Source organism: Chiroxiphia lanceolata, chromosome 8 (assembly GCF_009829145.1).
Source record: "Chiroxiphia lanceolata isolate bChiLan1 chromosome 8, bChiLan1.pri, whole genome shotgun sequence".
NCBI classification, from domain to species: domain Eukaryota; kingdom Metazoa; phylum Chordata; class Aves; order Passeriformes; family Pipridae; genus Chiroxiphia; species Chiroxiphia lanceolata.
The window spans coordinates 32,504,445-32,525,642 of NC_045644.1; the positions used below are offsets into that span (position 1 = coordinate 32,504,445).

General features: G+C 41.2%; 1 long non-coding RNA gene across 3 annotated transcripts in view; it reads left to right on the forward strand.

Annotated features, from left to right (window-relative positions):
* Positions 1-3,789: 3,789 nt before the first annotated feature.
* Positions 3,790-21,198, forward strand: part of LOC116790564 — a 103,658-nt gene continuing 86,249 nt past the window's right edge. The window contains exons 1-4 of one of the 3 annotated variants that reach the window (XR_004358402.1): positions 3,790-3,909; positions 5,063-5,258; positions 7,060-7,129; positions 12,579-12,649. This is a non-coding gene — a long non-coding RNA (uncharacterized LOC116790564). Of the gene's footprint in view, positions 3,910-5,042; positions 5,259-7,059; positions 7,130-12,578; positions 12,650-21,198 lie in introns of all 3 variants that reach the window. The other 2 variants (XR_004358401.1, XR_004358403.1) reach the window with 2 other exon arrangements.

Here is a 21,198-nt window from a genome sequence, read left to right on the forward strand (position 1 = left end):
GAAGTATATCTGTCCTCAACAAATTGCCATGAAATAGGCTTTACTGGTTTAACAATACTGTGACTTTATCTCTTTTTCATTAACTATTTTTTCTCCCAAAGACTTTTGATATGTTTGTTATGATATGCAGTATGTCACTGCTACAGAAATCTTGGAGCTTGTAAGGAAGTTTAAACCCCAAGAGACTCTCTGATCAAATAAGGTCACACCAGCAGTTATGATGCTCATCAAATGCACTTTTTTCATCCTCATCCATATCTCAAGTGTTGTATCAGAAGCTGCTTCAAAAGAGCAGGAGGATGGAAGTTCTTTTGGAAACTTTTGTACTGCATGTCTACAGAACAGAAAAAAAATCTTTCTAAAACAGCAACAGAACTAAAATCCACTAGTCTTTGCTATAACCTTTTTATTGTCGTCTCTAGTGAAAATTTTCAAGAGATGATTTCACTGTCCTCTTTTAACATCATCTTTCTGCTGAAGTAGCTGATATACAAGAAAGAAATTTAGCTGTTGGACAACTGTAATTCTTAAGTCAGCATGTTCGGTTTCACTAAGTGAGAAGAACCTTAAATATGCTTTCCCTTCTGTGCCCTTTTTGATCACAGTACTAGGATGATCCTGAAATCCAGCCAGCTTTTCTCTCTTTTGAGCTTCAAATCAAGATGAAAACCCACTGTGGAAGCTCATCTTATAGGCAGTGCTTTCAAAAATCTTTGCTCTCAAAAATGGAGAATGATATTATTGGTATATCACTCTTTAGGCAACTGTTCTGGCTGCTGTTGTAGATGCCATACAGGTTTGGAACAAAAATTAGGTTTCAGCCCCATAGACTATAAAATTTCTCTGCAAATTGCAAAACAGTAGCTTGAAACAGAATGAAGTGCAGCATGTCCAATGGACTAAGCAAAATTCAAGCCAAAACTGCTGCTAGGTAATCACTGTAATTTATAAATATATGTTCTACACATAGAGGCATCTACTGGCTGTGTTGAATAGATACTGCACAGAGCACGCTTTAGTCTGGTCCCACCGTTCTGTAGCAGTAGGACAGAGGTACAAGGGGTTGGAAGACTCAAAGAAAACTGAAGCCATTTTATGTCAACTAAGCAGCATTGTTTTCCTTCTTCACAAGTGCCATGCTAGATGCAATACCTTTATTTCTATGTTTAGACATTGGAATTGTAACTTACAGGACCCCAGTGAACCATTCCATGTGCTCTCACTACACTGAGGAATGGCAAAGCTTCTGTAGGAGTCTTGAGTCCAGAAATGTTTGACCATTGCCATCAGCATCCCAGCACGCTTTTCTTCCTCCAGGGTAGAAAATGGTGCTACTTGCTCCCTTCAGCAGAGTCATAAAGAATAAAGGAAGTGCCTTCATGGGACTTCTTGAATTGCTGAACATATTGCCAGGGAGTAGCTTGTCTCTAAACCAGTGGGAGATATCCAGCACAAACAGATGGCCAATCTTCATTCAGCTCTGTGCTGTGTAGCACACAACAGTTTTCTCTCTTCTCTTTTTACCACGTTCTCATTTTCAGTCAGATTAGTGACGGGGCTGTGCATAGCAGCCTGTGACTGCCTGGGCACTGCCTGGCCATCTTCTGCCAGAACTACCTGGCCTGTTGCTTTAGATACAGAGATTAATTCTTCCCCTCCTTTGCTAGACCACACAAAAGGGTCTCCTGGCAACGTTATTGTTCTGGGATTCAGCTTGTGGGGGCTCTTCCAAGGAATAAAGGATGGAGAATGGACTAGTAACCTCTAGCAATTTCCAGCTTTATCCCTGAGGACAGAATTAGCCTTCTTGATTGCCTTGTAAGAGGATATGTGTGTTTGATGAGGTGCTTTGCAGGGTTTAGCCCCAGATACACATTCATGACCCAGTGTGAACGCAGCAGTTCATTGTGAATGCAAACCTGTGTACACTGCTGAGGTTTACACACACACACACACACCCCCCTCCCCCCCCCCTTCACTAAAGAGTACTGAAAACATCTGATCTTTACTTCTTGTCTCCCCATCCTTCCCTTTCTGGGACCAGCACAGTGGCATAAGTAGAGTTAGGTTTCAGAATTTTCCTGTGTCGTTCAGGATTGATGTACCAGAGTGGACAAAGTCTGTGTGTGTACAGCTGGGAACTCACAGCAGATGGTTCACCTTACAGGTGGCAGAGTTCTCATGGGAAAAGGATAGCAAAGCTGAGTTTCTGCCAGAATGTTCTCTCAGATGCAGCCTCAGTGCCTCACCATGATACCCTACCAGCTCCTTCTATCCAGTATCTTTTTTTTCAAAACAGTTTTCAAAATTTTCCATTCCAAGAAAAAACACCCTAAAAAACTTCTTGTGAACATGTTTGCCAAATTTACCAAAGGAGGAGGATGATTTCAACTGGTTATTTGTTCTAAATAAATCAGATGTTGACTACAGAAACATCTTTAGTTTCTCTTGTTTACAGCCCAGGCTGACAGTTAACCTCTCAAAAACTTTCAAATAAAACTCAGCTGAAGAAATGTTTGCTTTCCCCAGACTCTGAAAATGTCCAGGATTTTTTATTTAGTGGTTTTGTAGTGGTGTTTTTTGGCATACTGTATTGCATACCTCCCTGTGGTCTTTAAATTACCTGGTCATCAAGAAGGCATTTACATTCCTGTTAAAATAAGTGCACTCAGAGGTGCCAACAGAAAATTATGCATAAGGATATAGTTTATGTACACAGGTTGCAATCTAATAAAAAACCAGTCACTTCATGTTCCTAGGTCTGTGAATATTTATCATCATAAGCAAGTAGCAGAGGGAGGCTGGGCTGAGGAAATAAGGGATAGTAGAGGAAATCACTGTAACCAATAGAAGACAAACCTTAGTGAAAACGGGTTCTTGCAAAATCCCAGGTAAAAGCTGCTGACAGTTTCCTTTGTATCTCTAAGTGGTCCTGACCTAAACCAGTCCCATAAATTAAGGTGCCTAAGAACAATATGTAACAGAACAGACGTTCTGCCAGCTCCTCCCTGGTGCCTGGTAAGGATCCCATCATTTTGTATAAAAGCAGCTGGGGGAGATAATTGTGTGGCTAAGAGAGCATCAGCAGGTTGCAAGAAATCATTAGTCACCTCTGCAATACACCTGGTAAATTATCAATACATTTAAACAGAGCTGTTCCTCTCAGTACTGCAGAGTAGGATATAGACAGCTTCAAGGCTCTGAACATAATCAGCAGACGTGTGTCAGCAATTAGGAAGCAAGCTGTTTTCTAGTACGAAATCAAGGCAGAAGAGCTGCAATTGTGGCTGGAAGTAGGCTGTGCTTCCATGATTTTACCAGGCACCTGCAGCCTGACACACCAAGCTGATCTGACGTGCAGCACAAGGATCCAGTTCTTTCCACTCACCCACCATGTGCTATAGGAAGTCTGAATGGGTTTCAAGTTTTCAAGTCGACTGTAGAACAGCAAATGACGCCAGGTCAAGCATAATGATACAATGGCAAGGTTGGATGAGGCACTGGGAGAAACTCTATGGTACAAAGCTAACTCTTCAGGGAACAAAAAAAAGACTACCAGGTTACCACATTTGAACCACAGTGTGAATTTATATTGAATCAGTATTTTGACTTATGCAGTGCCTACCATGTTTTTCACCTGATGTAAGAGCTCTAAACCTAGTTCATTTATAGTTTTCAGGCATTGCTTTGGTAAAGTAGATTGAAAAAGTGCTGTTATGTAAAGTGGAAAGTCTTCTGAATTAGTCTTGACTGTTATGAACTAGATAAACCTTTATCATCACTCTTTTCAGCTCCTCTGTGAGATGACTCCCCACAGAGACAGAGGCAACACTTTGGTCACCTTTGGTCACACTGAGCAGTGCTTGACCCTACATGGATTTACCTGGAAATAGGAATCTACCCAACAGGGTAAGGCAGTGATTTCTAGTTGACTTGATTCAGAGTGAACAAATCTGCTGATTAGCTTCAGTCAGGCAGGTAATGGGATATCTTCACTGTTCTGCTGTTGTTCAGGCTGTGTCTCTGTGCTGGTTTTGACTGGTGTAGAGTTAATTTTCTTCAGTGGCCAGTATGGCCCATGTTTTGGATTTGTGCTGAACACAGCTGATAATTCAGGGATGTTTTTCTTGTTGCTGAGCAGAGCCCACGCAGAGCCCACAGAGAGCCAAGGCTTTTCTGCCCCTTACTTGACCCCACCAGCGAGGAGGCTGGGTTGGCACAAGGAGCTGGGAGGGGACAGAGCCAGGGCAGCTGACCCCAAGTGACCCAAAAGGGGCATCCCAGACCATATTGGGTCATGCATAGCACACAAAGCCAGGGGAAGAAGGAAGAGGGGAACATTCACAAGGCTGGTGTTTGTCTTCCCAAGTCACCCTTCTGTGTGATGGAGCCCTGTTGTCCTGGGGACGGCTGGGCACCTGCCTGCACATGGGAAGTGAGGAATGAATTCCTTGTTTCGCTTTCCTTGCACTGCTTTTGCTTTACCTACTAAACTGTCTTTATCTCAACCAGTGAGTTTTCTCACTGTTACTCTTCTGATTCTCTTCCCCCATCCCACCAGGGGGAAATGAGTGAGTGGCTGTGTTGGGCTAAGCTGCTGGCTGGGGTGAAACCAGGACAGTCTCTGAAGGGCAGCCTCAGTGTATCTCACTGGTGTGTTTCATGCTGGGGAAAAAATAAAAATTAAAAAAAAAAAAAAGAAGAAAAAAAAGAGATGGTTTTGCGTCTGCAAAAAATACTTTTTTCTTAGTTGAGAATTACCAAGACCTGACTGAAGCTCCACATCAGAGTTTTGATCTTGTACTGCAATCGCTTAAAGAAGGAGAAGGGGATATGAAATGAGTAATGAGAAGGAACCAGTGTGGATGACGGTAGCTGTGGTCTCCTCCTCATGCCCTGCACATTGTGTGGTAGGAAAGGAGAATTCACCAAGAGGACACACTGAGAACAGCAGCACTCACCAACAGTCAGGGAAAGCTTGTTGCTGTTTTCATAGATTCATGCTCTCATACACTTGGATAGCCAGTAATGTGTCATCCTAGGTACGTGTTTATGTTGTCAGACAAGGAATATCCAGGAATAGCTGTCCATTTTCAGAGCAATTTTCAAGGCTTGATACATCCTGTGGAATCTGTCTGGCCCATCACTCAGATTGTGGACAAGGAAGTGGCGTTGCAGAAGTCAAGTATATCAGTTTAGTTCTTGTCTGTCTCAGTCCCTCTGGTGAAGCATCAAGTGTGTGGGAGCACTTGGTCCAGGTAGAGTATGAGGGACAGAGGGACAATGTGCTGCAGGAAGTTAGAAAATCTGGGTATTGTGTGCTCTGTTCATTTGACTGACTGATGAAAACAAATTTTTACCAGTGCACACGTCCTATTTCGTGAGACTTCTTCCTGTTTTCCCTGCTGGGTGGTCTAACTTCCAGAGTGTCTGTGGCAGCCACTGCTTGTCACAGCTCAGTGACAGCTCTCAGTAACTTCAGCAGCTGGCAGTGCTCTCTAGAAATCCAGGGTCGTTTTTACTGCTTTAGAGCACTTTTGCCAAAGCCAGTAAGTACCAGCTCAAACAGGCCTTGAAACTTGGTGGGGGCAGGAATTCGGATTTCAAAACTAAGAGGTTCCCTCAGTACTGAGATGTTTTCTATGTAGGAGTGGTCTGCTTCTTTCTTATTAAATACAAATACTAGGAATGTAGTATTCAAGTAATAAATGTTTTTTGACTGCTTTAATGAGCATATTATCAGCATTTCTACTTTATTGTATATAGCAGAACAGAAATATTGGCAGCAACTGTGTACTTACCGCTTGGAATGCAAGTATGACATGAAAGAGGTTTTAAATAGTATTAAATATTTTCTTGTAGAATTTGTAGAAATTGAACTTAGTTATTGGAATAATGGTCTAAACATTCAACTTTCACTCTAATTATCCAGTCTTTCCTCTGCTCTCGTGCAGCTATGGTGTCACAACCAAAGAAATAATTTAATGAAATTAAGTGCGTGTTGAAATATATATACACACACATACACTTCAAGTTGGCAAATGAAAATAAAAAGACAGTGTAAAAAGCACTTCAACAAATATTATTTAATGTTCAATTTAGCAATTAAGTGTATGTTGGATATGCTGCCACAGTAAATACTGGTCAATTTTAGTCCCTCGGTCCTGTGGTCTCTTAGGTCAAAGTTGGCACCCCGTGTGTTTGTGTCCATGCTGTGGGTTCTAACCTGGTGTAGTGCCTGCTGCTGGGAGTGCAGCAGCTGGGGCAGGGAGGTGGTTCTTAGATGACACCAGATTTTCTCTCAGCTCTATGATGGAGTTACGTGGTAGTACTCAAGGCACAGGTTGGCTGTCGGTGGTGTCACGCTGTGGGGAATTGCTTTTTGGGGCAAGTCAGCTGCTGGAGAGCTCAGGGCTGAACCTTTCCTGCAACACACCTTTATCGTGTGTTATAAAGGAACTTGCACATTTATTTTTACTTTATCAGCCTTGCATTACCCAGAGGGGCCTACAAGATTTTTTTTGCAAGGACATGTAGTGATAGGGCAAGGGGTAATGAATTTAAACCAATAGAGGGCAGGTTTAGATTAGATATTAGGAATAAATTCTTCCCTATGAGGGTGGTGAGGCCGTGGTACAGCTTGCCTGGAGAAGCTGTGGATGATCCATCCCTGGAAGTTTTCAGGGCCAGGTTGGATGGGGCTTGGAGGAACCTGGGATAGTGGAAGGTGTCCCTGCCCACGGCAGAGGGGTTGGAACTGGATGGTCTTTAAGGTCCCTTCCAACTCAAACCATTCTAGGATTCTGTGATTTTGGGACCTTCAGTAAAAATAACTTGCCCAGTTTTCCTGAAATACCCTGCTCTGTGTAGCCTGCACGGCTCTGAAACACCATCTGCTGCCTCTGCTGCTACATCCTGAGTACAACAGCAATTTGCAGTTACTCTCTTTTTCCCTTCTCCCATGTCCTTCACCTCCAAAGCACAGGCTCTCGCTACAGTAGCATCCATGTGGGTCTCCAGGATGGAAAAACTGAGTTAACATTTTTTCTTCCTTTACAGAGCAAGGAGGTTCTTTACAGAAGAATCAGTCTGATGAGCACTGGTTTTCATGTGCTTGCTTGTTTGCATGGTAGGAAGGCTTTTTCTGTGAATGGGAGGAATGTTTAGCATCTGATTTTCTGAACTGAAAAGATTTCCTGTCTGTATAATTAGCCTTATTTATGCAATTAGAGCTTATCCACTAATTGCTTGGGGTTTTTTTTTTAGTTTGCTTTCCTCTATGTAGAATATTCATCAGACAGCTCATGTTGAGAAGTCAACAAGATTGTTGTCGTTGTTCTGGTTTTTGTGTCTCTACAAGGAATGCGATTGTCACTGAAGCAATGAATTGTTGAATACAATCTAAACACCACTTAATGTCAGCTTTTTTTTCCCTGAGTGACACGATGATGAATTCCGGAGGAAAAAAGTGCCTTAGAGAAATTTCATCAAATAAATAATCTAGTTGTGCCTAGAAATTCCATAATGACCTCAAGACTTAGGAGCTGCCCAATATACTGCTTAGAATTAGCCACTCTCGAGATATCAAAATAATATACAATGAACACTGCAAAATCTGCTTACTCTAGAACTTAATGTATCTCTTTAAACCTAATTCACTGTGTGCAAATGACATTTGCTTTTATAATAGAAGCATGTATTCATGCTCTACATTGTTCTTGTCTGTCTCTCTAGCACACTAGGGACTGTGGTGCATCCTGTATGTCTTAGAACTTAATCATTCAGTTACTCAGTAAAAATAAAATGGTGTGAACATGCTCATGAGTGAGAGCAATCAAACTCAATCACAGAAAAAGACAGTCCAAACTTGAATGTCATCCAGATAATTTACCAGGCTCAGAATACAAAACATATAACAAGGAACTGTCATGTTTATAGAAATTTTAAGGATTTTATAGATTATATAAGAGTAGCGATGGAATTATGATTGATAGAAATAGCAGCGTTAGGGTAATTTCTTCTTAATCCATAAACAATCCAGTCAAACAGAAATATTCACAAGGTAAGCACAGTGGAATTTGTTAAGCTGGTGGTTGTGCTGCTTTCTTCTCTCAGAGAAACCAGCTCTGCAAGGTTTCCCCCTGTGCTGGCCTTTGTCCCTTGTAGTGCTTTGTTGTACACCCTACAAGACCTGCTTTGGAGAAGACCGAACAATTTTGGGGAAAGCAGGCAGACTGAAAAGGTTGCTGAAAGCCCAGTGCAGCAGTGTGGTGTCTGCATGTCTGATTCTCTGCTGTTCTGCACATGGACATGTGCTCATTTGCCAAATGGGACCTGCCAGGGCAGCAGAGGGGAATGCTTCATCTCCCTGCTAGCAGGAAATGGCACATTCCTTTCAAGTTTCAAGCTGCATCCTGACTCTTTGCTCAGACAGGCTGTGTATTCAAAGGGTTTTAGGAGGCTGAATTCAGTGTAGTTGATTCCATAAACAAGTCACTTCTCTGTTCCTCCTCTCTGTAAAATGGAAATTACAGAGGAGTGTTAAGAGCTTGGGGTGAAAAAGCTCTGCTCAGTGACGTTATTTGTGATGTGGTAACACATCAGGGAAGGCAGGATTAATGGTCAGGTAATTCAAAGACTGGCAGGATGTTCCTAACTGAGAGTGATAGAAGTAGTTCAGACACCGTGACTAAAAATCAACCATTGATACAGCTGTTATTGCTGTTGCTACAGAATGCATAAATTGTATTCCTTCTGTCTTGTAGTTTGATTTGCATAGCTATGAACTCCCTCCCTTAATCTTCAAATAAAGCACACCTACTTCATATATATGCTCCTCTTTTTGCCTGAGGCAATGTAAGAGTTGATTCATTAATATCATGGCTTGTTTTCTACTTAGGTGGATATTGCACTACCATCCATTACCAGCTTTTAAACACCTCTAGGTTTGGGTTTTCCACTATTTTTGTAGCCTCATGTGACAAAAAGTATTTCTTTATATTCAATGTTTTCATTTGGAAAAGCCCAGGTGTTAATGTTATCCCAGTTGTCATTATTTTTTGCTAATTTAGAGAAATTCTTCAGCTTTGGTAAATTCATCCAGTAGAATATGGATGGCAACAGAGAAATATTTGACAAAAATTCTGGTATTTCAGGGAGTCTCATAAAAACTGTCAGAACTTTCATTAACTCATAACTCCCTCTGGATTGTGTCTCTATCTCTTTTAGGGTCCCTGAGATCAGCCTTTTTATTTCACTAGGCTGAAACTTTTACAGCAGACAGTTCCCAAATGGCATATCTAGCTGCAGCTGTGTATTTTTCTTTGTTAATGCCAGTAGTGTTAACAGCATTGGATTGAATTAAGCTTTACTAAGGCTGTAGCAGTTAGGATCTTCAAATGCTTTTCTCTAGGGCACTTCTTCCTCATAAGAGAATAATTTGAAAAATTAAAAAAAAAAAAAAGCCTAATGCTGAAGAACTCACAGGAAAGGCTTCATTGCTGTCACTGAATGAATCATCCACATCAGGTTTTTTTTCTCCAAACTCTTTGAAAGCAAGAGTGCCTTGAACAGGTGTTCAAGGTTTGGAGAAACTCAAGAAAGGGATTTCAAGCCCTACATTCAGAGCTCAGATTCAAGTGACATTATGACTAGCTTAAATTAATTACCCTGTCCAGTGAGACTGGATTGTCATATAAAATACTCTAAATCAAACAAAACAGTATTTCAGTGAGAAGCCATTGTCTTTACCACTCTGTCACTCTTGCAAGGTGTGAGTGGTGCTGTGGAGAGTGTATTGTAAGACTTTTCCCCCACGATAAAGCAGCCTTGAAAGGGATTACAGCAGCCAGGCTCCTGAACAGCCAACATGCAACTAGAGATGTGTTATTTCAGGTACCTGGTACAAGAATATGTTGAGGAAAATGTATGGGGAGGTTCCGTAGTTTCGTACTCTTGGATAACTTACCATCAGTGTAAGTTGAGTTGCATGTGAATTAAACCTCTGTCCAGCTGCAATTTGTGCAGACTTTTACCACAGCTCCTGTGTGTGGCACACCCCCAGCAGCCTCAGGGATGCAATCAGATCCCCTTCTGTTTCGGGTTCCAGCTGCTGCAGTCAGTCAAATAGGTGAAATCCTAGTAGGACCTTTCCTTTGTCTCCTTTCCGGGGTGGCATGTGCTCTCTTTACACTTTTTTGTTGCTTTTATCCAAAACTGGAGAATTTTTTTTTTCTTCCTGGCAGTTGTGCCCTGAAGTGCTTCCTCTCCCTTCCGCCTGTGGAAAATTCCCATGGTTGTTACACGTTGTCGTGGTTTGAAACACCCAAAAATCCAATTTCCGAGTCCAAGCCCCCCTCCCACAACTCACCCCAGTGTGAGAGGGATTTTCCAGACACAACACAAAACTCAATATGGGGGAAAGGGTATTATATTACAATTATTGCACAAATAAATATTATAATACATTATATACATAATCCTAACTATCTCTCCTATGATAAAGCAATATTTACAGTGGATCAAATCTCTTTTCCCTCCAGTAAGAGTCCAGAAGGGAAGAAGAAAAGAGCCTTTCCACTTTCAGGGCAGCAGTGTCTCTCTCTTCAATGCAGCAGTCATAGCTGGAGTTGTTGTAGTTGGATCTCTTTCCATTACACGCAAGGGAGTCTCCTCTCACCCCTCGGCCCTTCGACTCCAAGTGAAGGTCTCTCTCTCCCGTGGACTGCGAAGCCGGGACAAAAGCTCGCCTCACCACATCATATCATGAAGTGCAGGGGTCTTTGTGACAGTCTCTTCCTCAAGGGATTTACCCCCCGAATCAGAATTTTTAGGGCAGCTTTCAGTTCAGTCCTTGCCCTAAGCATTCTATCAGAGCTCCTCTGCTCTGTCTCAGCTGCCAGCTTGGCGGCAGCAGCAGCGGGGGAGGAACAAGGTCACCTCCTCCGCATTCTGTCCGACCGTCCCGGTCCAGCTTCCAGGACGTCTACGAGCTTCTCAGCTCCTCTCTGCAGTGCATGCTGCATTTTAGGACTTCCACCAAGTAGGAGTCCACCCCCTCCTCCTAGGAGGGGTCTCAAAGGGGTTTTGGGAAGCATTGATTCAGTTCTTACCCCAAAACTGTCTCTGTTGAGCTTTCTCTCTCTCTCTCTCTCTCTCTCTCTCCATCAGACATCTCTGTGTGTCTCTGCTTAGCTGCATGCTGACTTTGCTGCTTGTTTCTTATCTTCTTGGCCTTCTGCCACAGTTCTTCATTCACTGCTGCTCCATTACTGCTTTCAGTATCTCTGGCTGTCCACTCACAGCAAGGAAACTTCCCCCAGCTCTTAGCTACAGATACTTGGCCCAGTCTAACACTGTTCCAAGTTCCTGCAGCCCCCCAGCCGGGAGCTGGGTGGGGGGGCCCAGCTCCCAGCAGGGCTCCTGGCTCTTCTCCCCTCTTGGCCTAAAACATGGTCACTTCTTCCATAACTGCATCATCATCCTTCTTTTCCGTTCTGGTGTGATATGTTTAAATTTTGCAGGGGCGCCGATTGGGTAACCCCCTCAGGGGTTACCATTTTTTTAACTCCAGGGGGAAAACCACTTGTTTTCCCCACCACACACATGCACTGCTCGGAGTGCTCCTATAGCTTGTTAAACACAGGAACTCCCTGTTCCCAGCGCCATGTTCAGGATGCCTGGAATCTACTGGTTTATGGCCAGCAGATTTCTGGCTTCCTGGGAGGGAAGAGTATTGATTTACATACCCGGTAAATATCTTGTAGGCAATTTTCCTTTCTAATCATTGTTCAATAAGCACAGCTGGACGCAAATAAATTGACATTATAGTTAAGGCCTCCTAACAGCTCCACTCACATCTCCTGGGGCCTTTCTGTAGCCTGTAGGATTTTTATAAAGATTTATTTCCCCTAAATATAATTCCATTATAATCTAATTACTTTCTTACACTTCTTCTCATAATTAACTTTCCTATGTTTAAAACTTGAAGAAAGAAATGAGATAGAACACACTGCTTTATTAATCCGAGGAGTGTATCTTATATTTCTTAAAATAACTTCTGATTTTTGTTTTATTTCATTGGTCTGGTTGATATGATCTGTAAACATCTTCTCAGCCAGTGCCAAATTAAAATAATATGTACTTGATTTTTATGGTACATCAATAAAAACATAGGTGGTATGAATAGCAAGAAGGAACAGATACATGATTTCATTCTATTTTAAATGGTAATGTGTTATATCTAATCTGCTAACGTGAAACAAATATTGATAGGCCTGAACTGGACAAAATGCACACAGTAAATTGAGTTTCTTGTGTTAGTTTGTAGACCAAGTACTTACTTATCAATTTCCTTTATACTAATACCGAAATTCTTGATTTCTACTTTTCTTTTTTTTTTTTTTTAATTCTGTTGTCATTTCATACAGAGATAGAACAGTTTTGCACTGGGAGAACTACATGAAAATCTCTTTGGAATGGATATATTTTTATTTATTGTTCATCAGTATCTTCTGAATAGCCTTAAAAGCAAATTCCATGATAACAGTCCATGAGCTCTTCCGTTTGTCTTTCTACAGCTTTGTGTTTTTCCATTGGACCAACCAATGGACTTGCATGACTAGAAATTCAGGCAAGCAAATTCCATAAGGTATGTGAAATGTTGACTGACACACATCTGCTTTTCATTCTCAGAAAGCGTATTTTCTTAAAATTTAATATCATTTTTAGGGTCAAAGAACATGATAAAAATAAATTATCTGAATACCTAGGATAATTCTACTAATAGCAGTAGAGAGATCCCACTGTACTGGTTCCCACAATGTACGAAAATATTTTTTTTAAATTTTGTTCTCACATATAAAGAGTGTTTCAAGGAAAAGTCAGAGGGGAATATATATCTTTTTTTATGCAGGTTGAACTTTCTTTTTGAAACAGAACTGAACTCAGTTTCAATGTTCTGTATTCCATATTGAAATTCTTCTAACATTTTTATATGAAATAGGGATTTGGGGGTTTATCTCCTGTTATTTTCATAATAGAAAACCTGTCACTTTATATGAGGAACCCACCCTATTGTTTCAGATAAATTCTCATGCCATTCAATGGAAAATAACAGTCCTCTGCTGCAATTCTTCATGTTTTCCCTCAGTGTGGCAACTGTGGAGAGCAGGAGCAGTTAAATAGCTGCTTGATCTTGGATCATACCGCTCTGCAGGAGGAATTGGAAGCAGTTCCTGTTTTTACAGCAGGACACTAGGAAGCACCATTCTCCTTTTAGCCCCCCTCCCCCCCTTCCCATATTTGACCTGGTATCAACATGAACATTTTTCAGAAGAGGCAGTTGAGACTTTTCGGCAAAAAGTGCTAGAATTAATTTTGCCAGTTTGGCAAGGGTATTGGGAGAACATAACCTTTTTGTATCCCCAGTGCTGTAGCTACGAAGCTGAGTTTTATAGCAGAGGAGATCCCAAGAAACGACACCGACTGTCCCTCGGCCGTCTGGCCCAGCCTGGTTGCAGCACATGGCCAGCAAAGGCATCAGGAAGGGGCAAGGTCACCGTGCTCTGCCCTCCCCTGCACTGACTCAGCTGCTGCTCAGTGCTCTGAGCACTGCCAGGGCACAGAGGAAATGGAAGTGTGGTCCAGCAGTTCCCAGAGCAGCTCACATCTGGAGATATGCAGAGGTCAATAAAGCTCCCAGGGAGGCAAGAAGCTGGAATGCTTTATTGGATTTACAAGTTCATATTTAAAGGGTTTGTAACAATTTGTTACAAACAGGGGGTTTCAGGGGATGACATAACAGAAAAACCTGACTTACACAATTCGGGGTTTTCACAGAGATGACATCAGGGGAAAATCCATGTTACACTTCTTGGGGTTTTAGGAGTTTCCTCATGGGGAAAACCCCATCTTATCTTAGGGGTATTACATGGGGGGAACAGGTAAGGAAGAGATAAAAAGGGAGAGATAAAACACAAAAGGTCTTCTGCACAGGTTTGATGAGATCAGGGCAGGGTTTCTTGGGGCTCGGGCAGGACGTTCCAAACCCATGACATCAATGGATCCTTGTCTGGACTCTAGATGGAGGCTTTTTCTCAGTCTCTGTCAGCCCAAGGCTTTTGTTTAAACCTAGCAGTTTTCTTTTTCTCATATCCAAATTTTGAAATCCAACAGAGATACACAAGGCACAGTTTCAATAATGAAAGAAAGGCTGACTGAGGTGGAGAGGGAGTTGCAGAGTCAATAAGAAGAGTCAAAAAGGGATAGTTTTCCCCACTTTAATCTCCCTGGAATGAATATTAGCAGTGGAAAAACTTAAAGGTCATTCACGCCTAAATCTAGAGCATCTCTTTTTGGATGGAGTGCCTTTCTTCTTTACTTTAGTAGAAGTGCATAGGACAAAACTGAGATGACATTTGAACTGGAATATAAACCCACTTTTCCTTTAGTATTTCAGACTCCTCAGCCCAAATCTTTTAAATGAAAAATATCTAAAAAGTCATTGTGGTGAAAAAAATCAATTTCCAAAGTTTGCTTTTCCACTAGTCATCAGGTATTTAAATCTTTGCCTTTTGTCAGAAAAACACCTTTGATAAAGGCCACCTTCCATGTATATAGATTTCGCCTTTGGAGATGAAAGGGAGCCATCTGTGAGATGTCTCTATTTCCTGCTGGGAGCATACCCTGTGCACTGGGCACTGGACTGGTGAGGACAGAGGTCACTGAGACTCTGAGGGTGGCAAGAACAAACCATGCCACCTCTCTGTCTCTGTTTCCCTGCTTATGTATTTGGCCTATTAAATCACATCTGTCACCTTTATCACCTCTTTGTTCTTTAAAGATGTACTTCTCTTTGCTGCTTTTTAAACATATCCTTTTGAAAACTTTCTTGCTCTATACCAGCTGTTTCCGTAAGATCTTTTGGCTTAGGATTTTGCCTTTGAGTCTATATATATATATAGCCTGGATTTTTGTTGTTAGTATACCTACTGCTGCCTCTAGAAAATATTTTGATATGTAATGAGGCAAGACTTCCTTCACAAAATCTATTTCTCTCTTTGCCAATAAGTATATTTGTCTATGAAGGCACTCATTCTATTCTTTAAAGCAGTTTTCACCAGTTTACTTGGCTTTCTGCTCCATGTTTGCCCAGAACACCTTTGGTAACAGAGCAAATTTAAGCCAGAAGTTAAATAGTTAAATAGTTGGTAGTTAAATCTTGAGTTTCTTTATGTTATAGGCAGTTCTCATGTGGTTCTGGTGGTTTGTCACTGATCATTTGTTCCTTAGAAAACCTTTTTGGTGTCTCTGTCATTAATTTTTATTTGAGATATTTTTATTTATTTTATTTGAGATATTTGAGGCTCTCTTGTAGAGAGAGATTCCAGAACAGGAATCTTTCCAGTCTCCTCCCCCCCAAAATATATGCAAGAAAAAAATAGAAACAAAACCATAAAAAGAAAAAAATGAAAATCTGATCCAGTGCAGGGCTTCCAACAAAGCCAAGAGTTGCTTCCTCCTCTCTGAGTTTCCTGGCTGCCCATGAAATACTGATTCCTGCTAACGTATCCCAGTATGTTTATACTTTCCACTGAGCATAAGTGAAGTTTTCCCATCACCACATTGTTCCACAGTTGAAATATAATAGTGATAATATCACATTTCAATGCTTCATTTCATCGCCCAGGATATCAGTTCCGTGGGATCACATCTAAGTAAACTGTCCAGAGGGCTTGGCCAATTAGTTTTAAACTACTCTTTAACATATGATTCTATTTACTGTTTGGTACAGCTTACTCTATCTTTTATACATGCTTTGATTTTCTGGTTCCAGGGTCTCTGATTGTTTTCTTTCCACTAGGATGCCTAGTGCTTATTATGCCCACATTTGATATTCTCAGTTAAAAGTGTGCAGGGCAACAAGTCAGGCAGGCAATCAGGTTCCCTATCTTATTGCTTAGATGGCTGCAGGAAAACATGGATAAGTTGCTTTTATTTTTTTTTTCTCTGTACAACTGTTTCTTTTATGTAGAACTGTTGCTTTTCTTTGCTGTTTCCTATCTGATTATCTCAAGCTTCCATCCTATCCTTTATATAAATTCTTTTAACTTCCCCAGTGAGCTTTTCTGCACCCATCAGCATTCTTCCACTTTCCCGTTTCAGCAACTTTACACAAACCTTGGCTGTGTTCCTGGGAGGTGAATTACCCAGCACTGGAGCCTGTAACTTGTAACTGAGGTTCATGACCCAAGAGTGTATTTACCTCTTGTGAGGATGATTTCTTATGGACCTCATTTCCAGCTGGGGTTCAGGACCCTTGTAGCCAACAGGGGCTGTTGGCCTTTAAGTGTTGGCTGCTGAGAAGGGTCTGTATTGTGCTGACATGCACATAAGCCCCCCCCAGGGAGCAGCTGGTTGATGCCTCTGTTGAGCAGTGCAGCATATTCTTCACCTCGTTGGATTTTTTAACTTCCTGCTTGGGTGGGCTGCCTTTCTCAATCCATCCTGTCAGTGGTTGCTAATGGGCTGCCCCTTATCTCCTTGTTGGAGCTTAGATTGACCACAACAGCAAGCTTTTTTCCCGCTATTTCTAGCAGTAGTTTTATGGGCTAAAAACATGTATCTGCTAAATTCAGTTTCCAGGAAGCATTGCTAATTCTTATGGCAGAATCGGGACTGAAGGATCCCAGGCAGACCTCTCCACAAACACTGATGTGTTAATATATTCTTGATATTCACTGTGTCCCCAGTAATTTGCCTTTTACCTAGAAGGGCACATCAGCAAGTGGCTCTCCTGTGTTTACTCTTAAGTGAATTGTGGTGTTAAACAGCTTCTTTCTGAAACCCTCCTGGTTGCATAAGCCATATGATTCTGGATACAACAATCTGATGAGGCAGAACAGTACTTGGGTGTGTTAAGTGGTGGCTATTGCTTGCATTTCAGTATATTTGTATTGAGGGTCACTCTCCTGGAAGTAACAAACATGGAAGAGGGATTAATTCGAGAGTCCCAAAGTCATTGTCCAGAACAGGAGGTTTGCAGCTATCAGACAGAAAGCATCAACTTTCTATTTTTGGAATTAGTAACTTTGGTCTTGATGAGCAATGATAAAATCATGCAGAACATAATTCATTAAAATACAGTTCAGTCTGGGATCATTGGTGAGGTTTGCCACCTGTGTGGCCTTGTGCTTGCCCAAGTGGATTGTAGGTCATAGAAATATGTCAGGAAATAGCTTACAGGGACACCTATTTGAATACTCAAGGTTGAACATCTGCCTCTCCTAATCTGTCACTGTCTCACTAAAAAAATAATTTCTGACATTCAGTCAACCAAAAATATCCCTGGAACAGCCCAGTGGTTGGTTCAGTAGGAGTTTGTGAGTGGAAAGAAACCAGTCTGAAATGCACAAAATACCTTTTGGTGATAAAACCTCACTTTTGTTACTGGCTGGAACAGGTACGGACCTTCTCATGTTTCTCACTTTAATTTGGCATTAATGAGTTTTTGCAAACATGGCCTCTGTGTTTATACAGTCATTCTTTGCTTGTTTATACCAGTCTGTCAAAGGCCACACTGGGGTTTTGTGTTTGCTTTTTTTTGTGTGTGTGTGTTAAACATTGAGCAACAAGCCAGGGCACATACAGTTGTATAAGTGTTTCTAAAATAATATCTGCTCAATATGCCTGGAAGTCATACCCCTGTTCCCCTCAGATATTTCAAGTCTGAGGGGAGCACTTGATTTGGATATATAAATCAGTCTTATTTCCTATTTCTGTTCTTTTGAATTTAACTTATGCTTTCTTTAGGCATTTCAGAACAACGTCTGCTCTCACAGATGTTATAATTTGTAATTTAAATTGTGAATGTCGAATTTTTGTCTTATAAGAAATAATGAAAAGCATCAACCACTGTGTACAAAAATGTCTGCACTGAGGCCCTGTAACATCTCCTATGAATATTTCTTGGATTTTACCTTTGGTTTTCACTGCAGTAATTGCTTATTTTCAAATTGCAATACTTCATCTGTTTTAAATGGGTGTTAGAAATAGTTACACTTTTCAACATGGCAAAAATAGCTTTAAAATTTTAGTGATTGGATTTCATTGTCTGTTTCTAGATAGTCACAAATCTCGACGTTTAGAGTCAGATTTCAGGTATTATTTTTGCAAGCTAACAGTGAAAAATAATTTTTAAAAAGTCACCAAAAAGAAAAAAAAGCCCAACAAGCTTAAAATAAATTTGTTTTCTCCCTATTTTTTTTTCCACTCGTGGTTGGTCACAACCTTACAGGCAACATTCCCTGCCTTGTCACAGGTTGAGCACAACACAAGCCTGGTTCCAGTGTGTGTAAATGAGCTGGGATTGCAGTTTAAAGGATGCTGCTGGTCATCAGAGATGAACACTGACTAAAACGTGTCAGAAAGCTTGAACCAAGCCTTCCCTCCTTTCACAGGGGAGTGTTTGTAACACCCTTTTAACAAGAACAATTCCTTCACATGACAAGTCAAATGCAGTAATACAAATAAATCCAGCAGACAGCTTAAAAAAATGAAGTCCAACTAGATGAGTAGACAGGTAGTGTTCATGCTTTATTTGCCTTAACAGATTTGCAAAGCTAAGTCATGTGCAGCTGTTTGAAAATTTATGGAATTCATTTCTAAAGCAAACCACTTGAATGATAGACACGGCTGGGATTTTGGTTGTGTCTGTGCCAGGAAAGCCTTTGCTTTTGTGCTGCAAACACTCTTTAATAACAGGTCTTGCATTCAGCCCTTTGGCTTCTGGAAGCAAATTAGTCCTGTCTTGACATCCAGCTGATTGTGATGCAACCTCATGGCTTTAGCTTTGAGTTTGTAGTTGTCACTTGCTATCCCTTCCTTCCCAAGTGTCCAGCCAGGCTGGCAGTGGCACTGCACAGCTGAAGCAGATCTGTTACTGCAGCACAGTGCTCCCCAACTGCACCTCTGCTGCCTTACCCAGCCCACCTGCTCCATAACACCATTGACTTTGATTGCCTCTTGTACACAGATGTCCTTTTAAAATGTACTTGAACTCCTGATAGATTTCCAAATCTTTCCAATTGACGGCCTCCTTACAAATACCCATTTCATGGAACGTGAGCCAACATTTCCATAATCATGTTTGGCCGTTCACACAGCCATAATGTGTGAATATAATGAGGAAAACTGATTGTGCTAAAGCACAAGCGTTAATTGGAAGCAAATGCCAAAAAGATGTTTTCATAATGGATGCATCGATATTTAAGTAGTTTCCTATCATTTTAATATCAAAAATGTGATGGGATCTGCCAACTCACTTGGTAGTCTTGGATAATACCAGGGAAGCCGTACATAATCAATGGCTTTAAGCAGCACAGTTACCAAGCACACTTCTTCGGATCTGTGCATTTTAGCAGCAATTACTCGCTGCCTTTCACAGCCTTGGCAGCAAGTGTCAGAGCAACTGCAGTTTTTGTCCAGAGCAAGTACTGTCCTGTAATTCCAAGGGACACTTGAGGACACCACTCACCATAACAGAATGAGGATCTGCAATATTTTACTGGGCCCTGGCTGTGGACCCACTTACAGCCCAGCTCAGTAAGATCTGCCTGCCCTGTAGGATCGCTGTGGAGAGTGGGATGTGTATTTAGTGTTTTCAGCATTGACACAATAGAAGCTGGAGGTGGGCTTTGCAGCATGGGAATTTTGCTGGTTTGGTTGCAGTGCCCTAGATGCACGTTATGCCATGGCACAGCAGTGTCTGAAGCAAAAAATGCAGCAAAGTAGGGCCATAAGAACCACTTGCATCTGCACACTGCAGTTCTGAAGTGGTTAAAAATGAAACACTAGCTAGTTGCAAAGCAGAGCTACTGAGAATCCATTCAAGATTCTGTAAGTAATACAGTTCATATCTCATGGCAAGTCATGTGCAGTTCCATCAATCAGTGTTTCATTTTCCATTATACTGTTGGCATGACAAAGCAAGGAAGTGTTGCCAGAGTTAATACTCCAGCTCTCTTATCTGTGTCTAGAAACCAGTTCATATTGGCCATGGGAGTGTTTTAGATAGTATTTCCATCTTGTGTTGCTGTCCAGTCCTGATTCCTTGGCAGACTGCCATATCTTATATATTTTGCTCCTGTAGGTTTTTTGCTTTCTCTCAAGGCTGTGCACAGTTTGTCTTCCTTGCTTTTTAAGTGGAAAATACTTTGTTATTCCAGAGAGTTTGAGGATATTTTTGTCTTACATTTCCCTGTATTATTGTTTAATTTTCTCTTCTTGTGAGAGGAACTCTGGCTTGGAGAGTTCCCAGAATCTATGGCTGCCGTTTAATTTCTGTATTGTCTTTCCTGTTGTGGGAAGGTTTAAAGGGTATTTATTGTGAGGGAGGAAAAAGAATGGAGGAAAACTGATCTTAGTTGGGGAAGGGTTTCTCTGTAAGAGTTCAAGGAAATAAATTATTCTCTGTTCCAGTATCCCATCAGGTCTTAACTGACTTTGTAGGTAAATGTATGTCATGCTAAGGAAGCCTCATCATGCTCCTCTTTAAAAAGAAGTTTGAAACTCCTGTTATTATTAGGCTGCAATGTAGATTATTTTTCAGTAAAAATAACTGCTGCCAGTGATAGATATATAAAATATGTCCACAGTCAGTGTTTTCAACCTGTAGCTTATTCATAAGTCTAATGTGCAGCTATCTAGGAGAAAACCTGGTGGCTAAATCCACAAATGGTCAGAAAATGCCTTAAGGCATAGAACTGTGTTTGGATTTCCAAATGGTTCAAATGAGGTCTTTCACTGAGACCTTCTAGAAGAAAGAAACAGTCAAAGGATAAAAAGAAGACATGACTTGTAAGCTGATAAAAGGTATAAAACCAAAAATGGAATAAATAGTTAGTTTTCACTGTGGAGGGAGACCACAAGCATTTGCCAGCAAAATCTCATCACTTATTCTTAAATAATCTCAGGAAAGTGTAATAGTAGAGAGGAAGCATTTGCTGAATATAGGACATTATTTGTGGTAGTAAAAATTGAAGTGGCTGTGAAAAGGTGTACTGGGATCTCAAAATAAAGAGTGACTAAGGGATCTGATGATATATGAAACCCAGTGTTGATAACGCAAATCACTGTACATTGGAGAAACCAGTCCTAATCTGTACCTGTAACACGAAGGGCACTGAACTGGTGGTTATT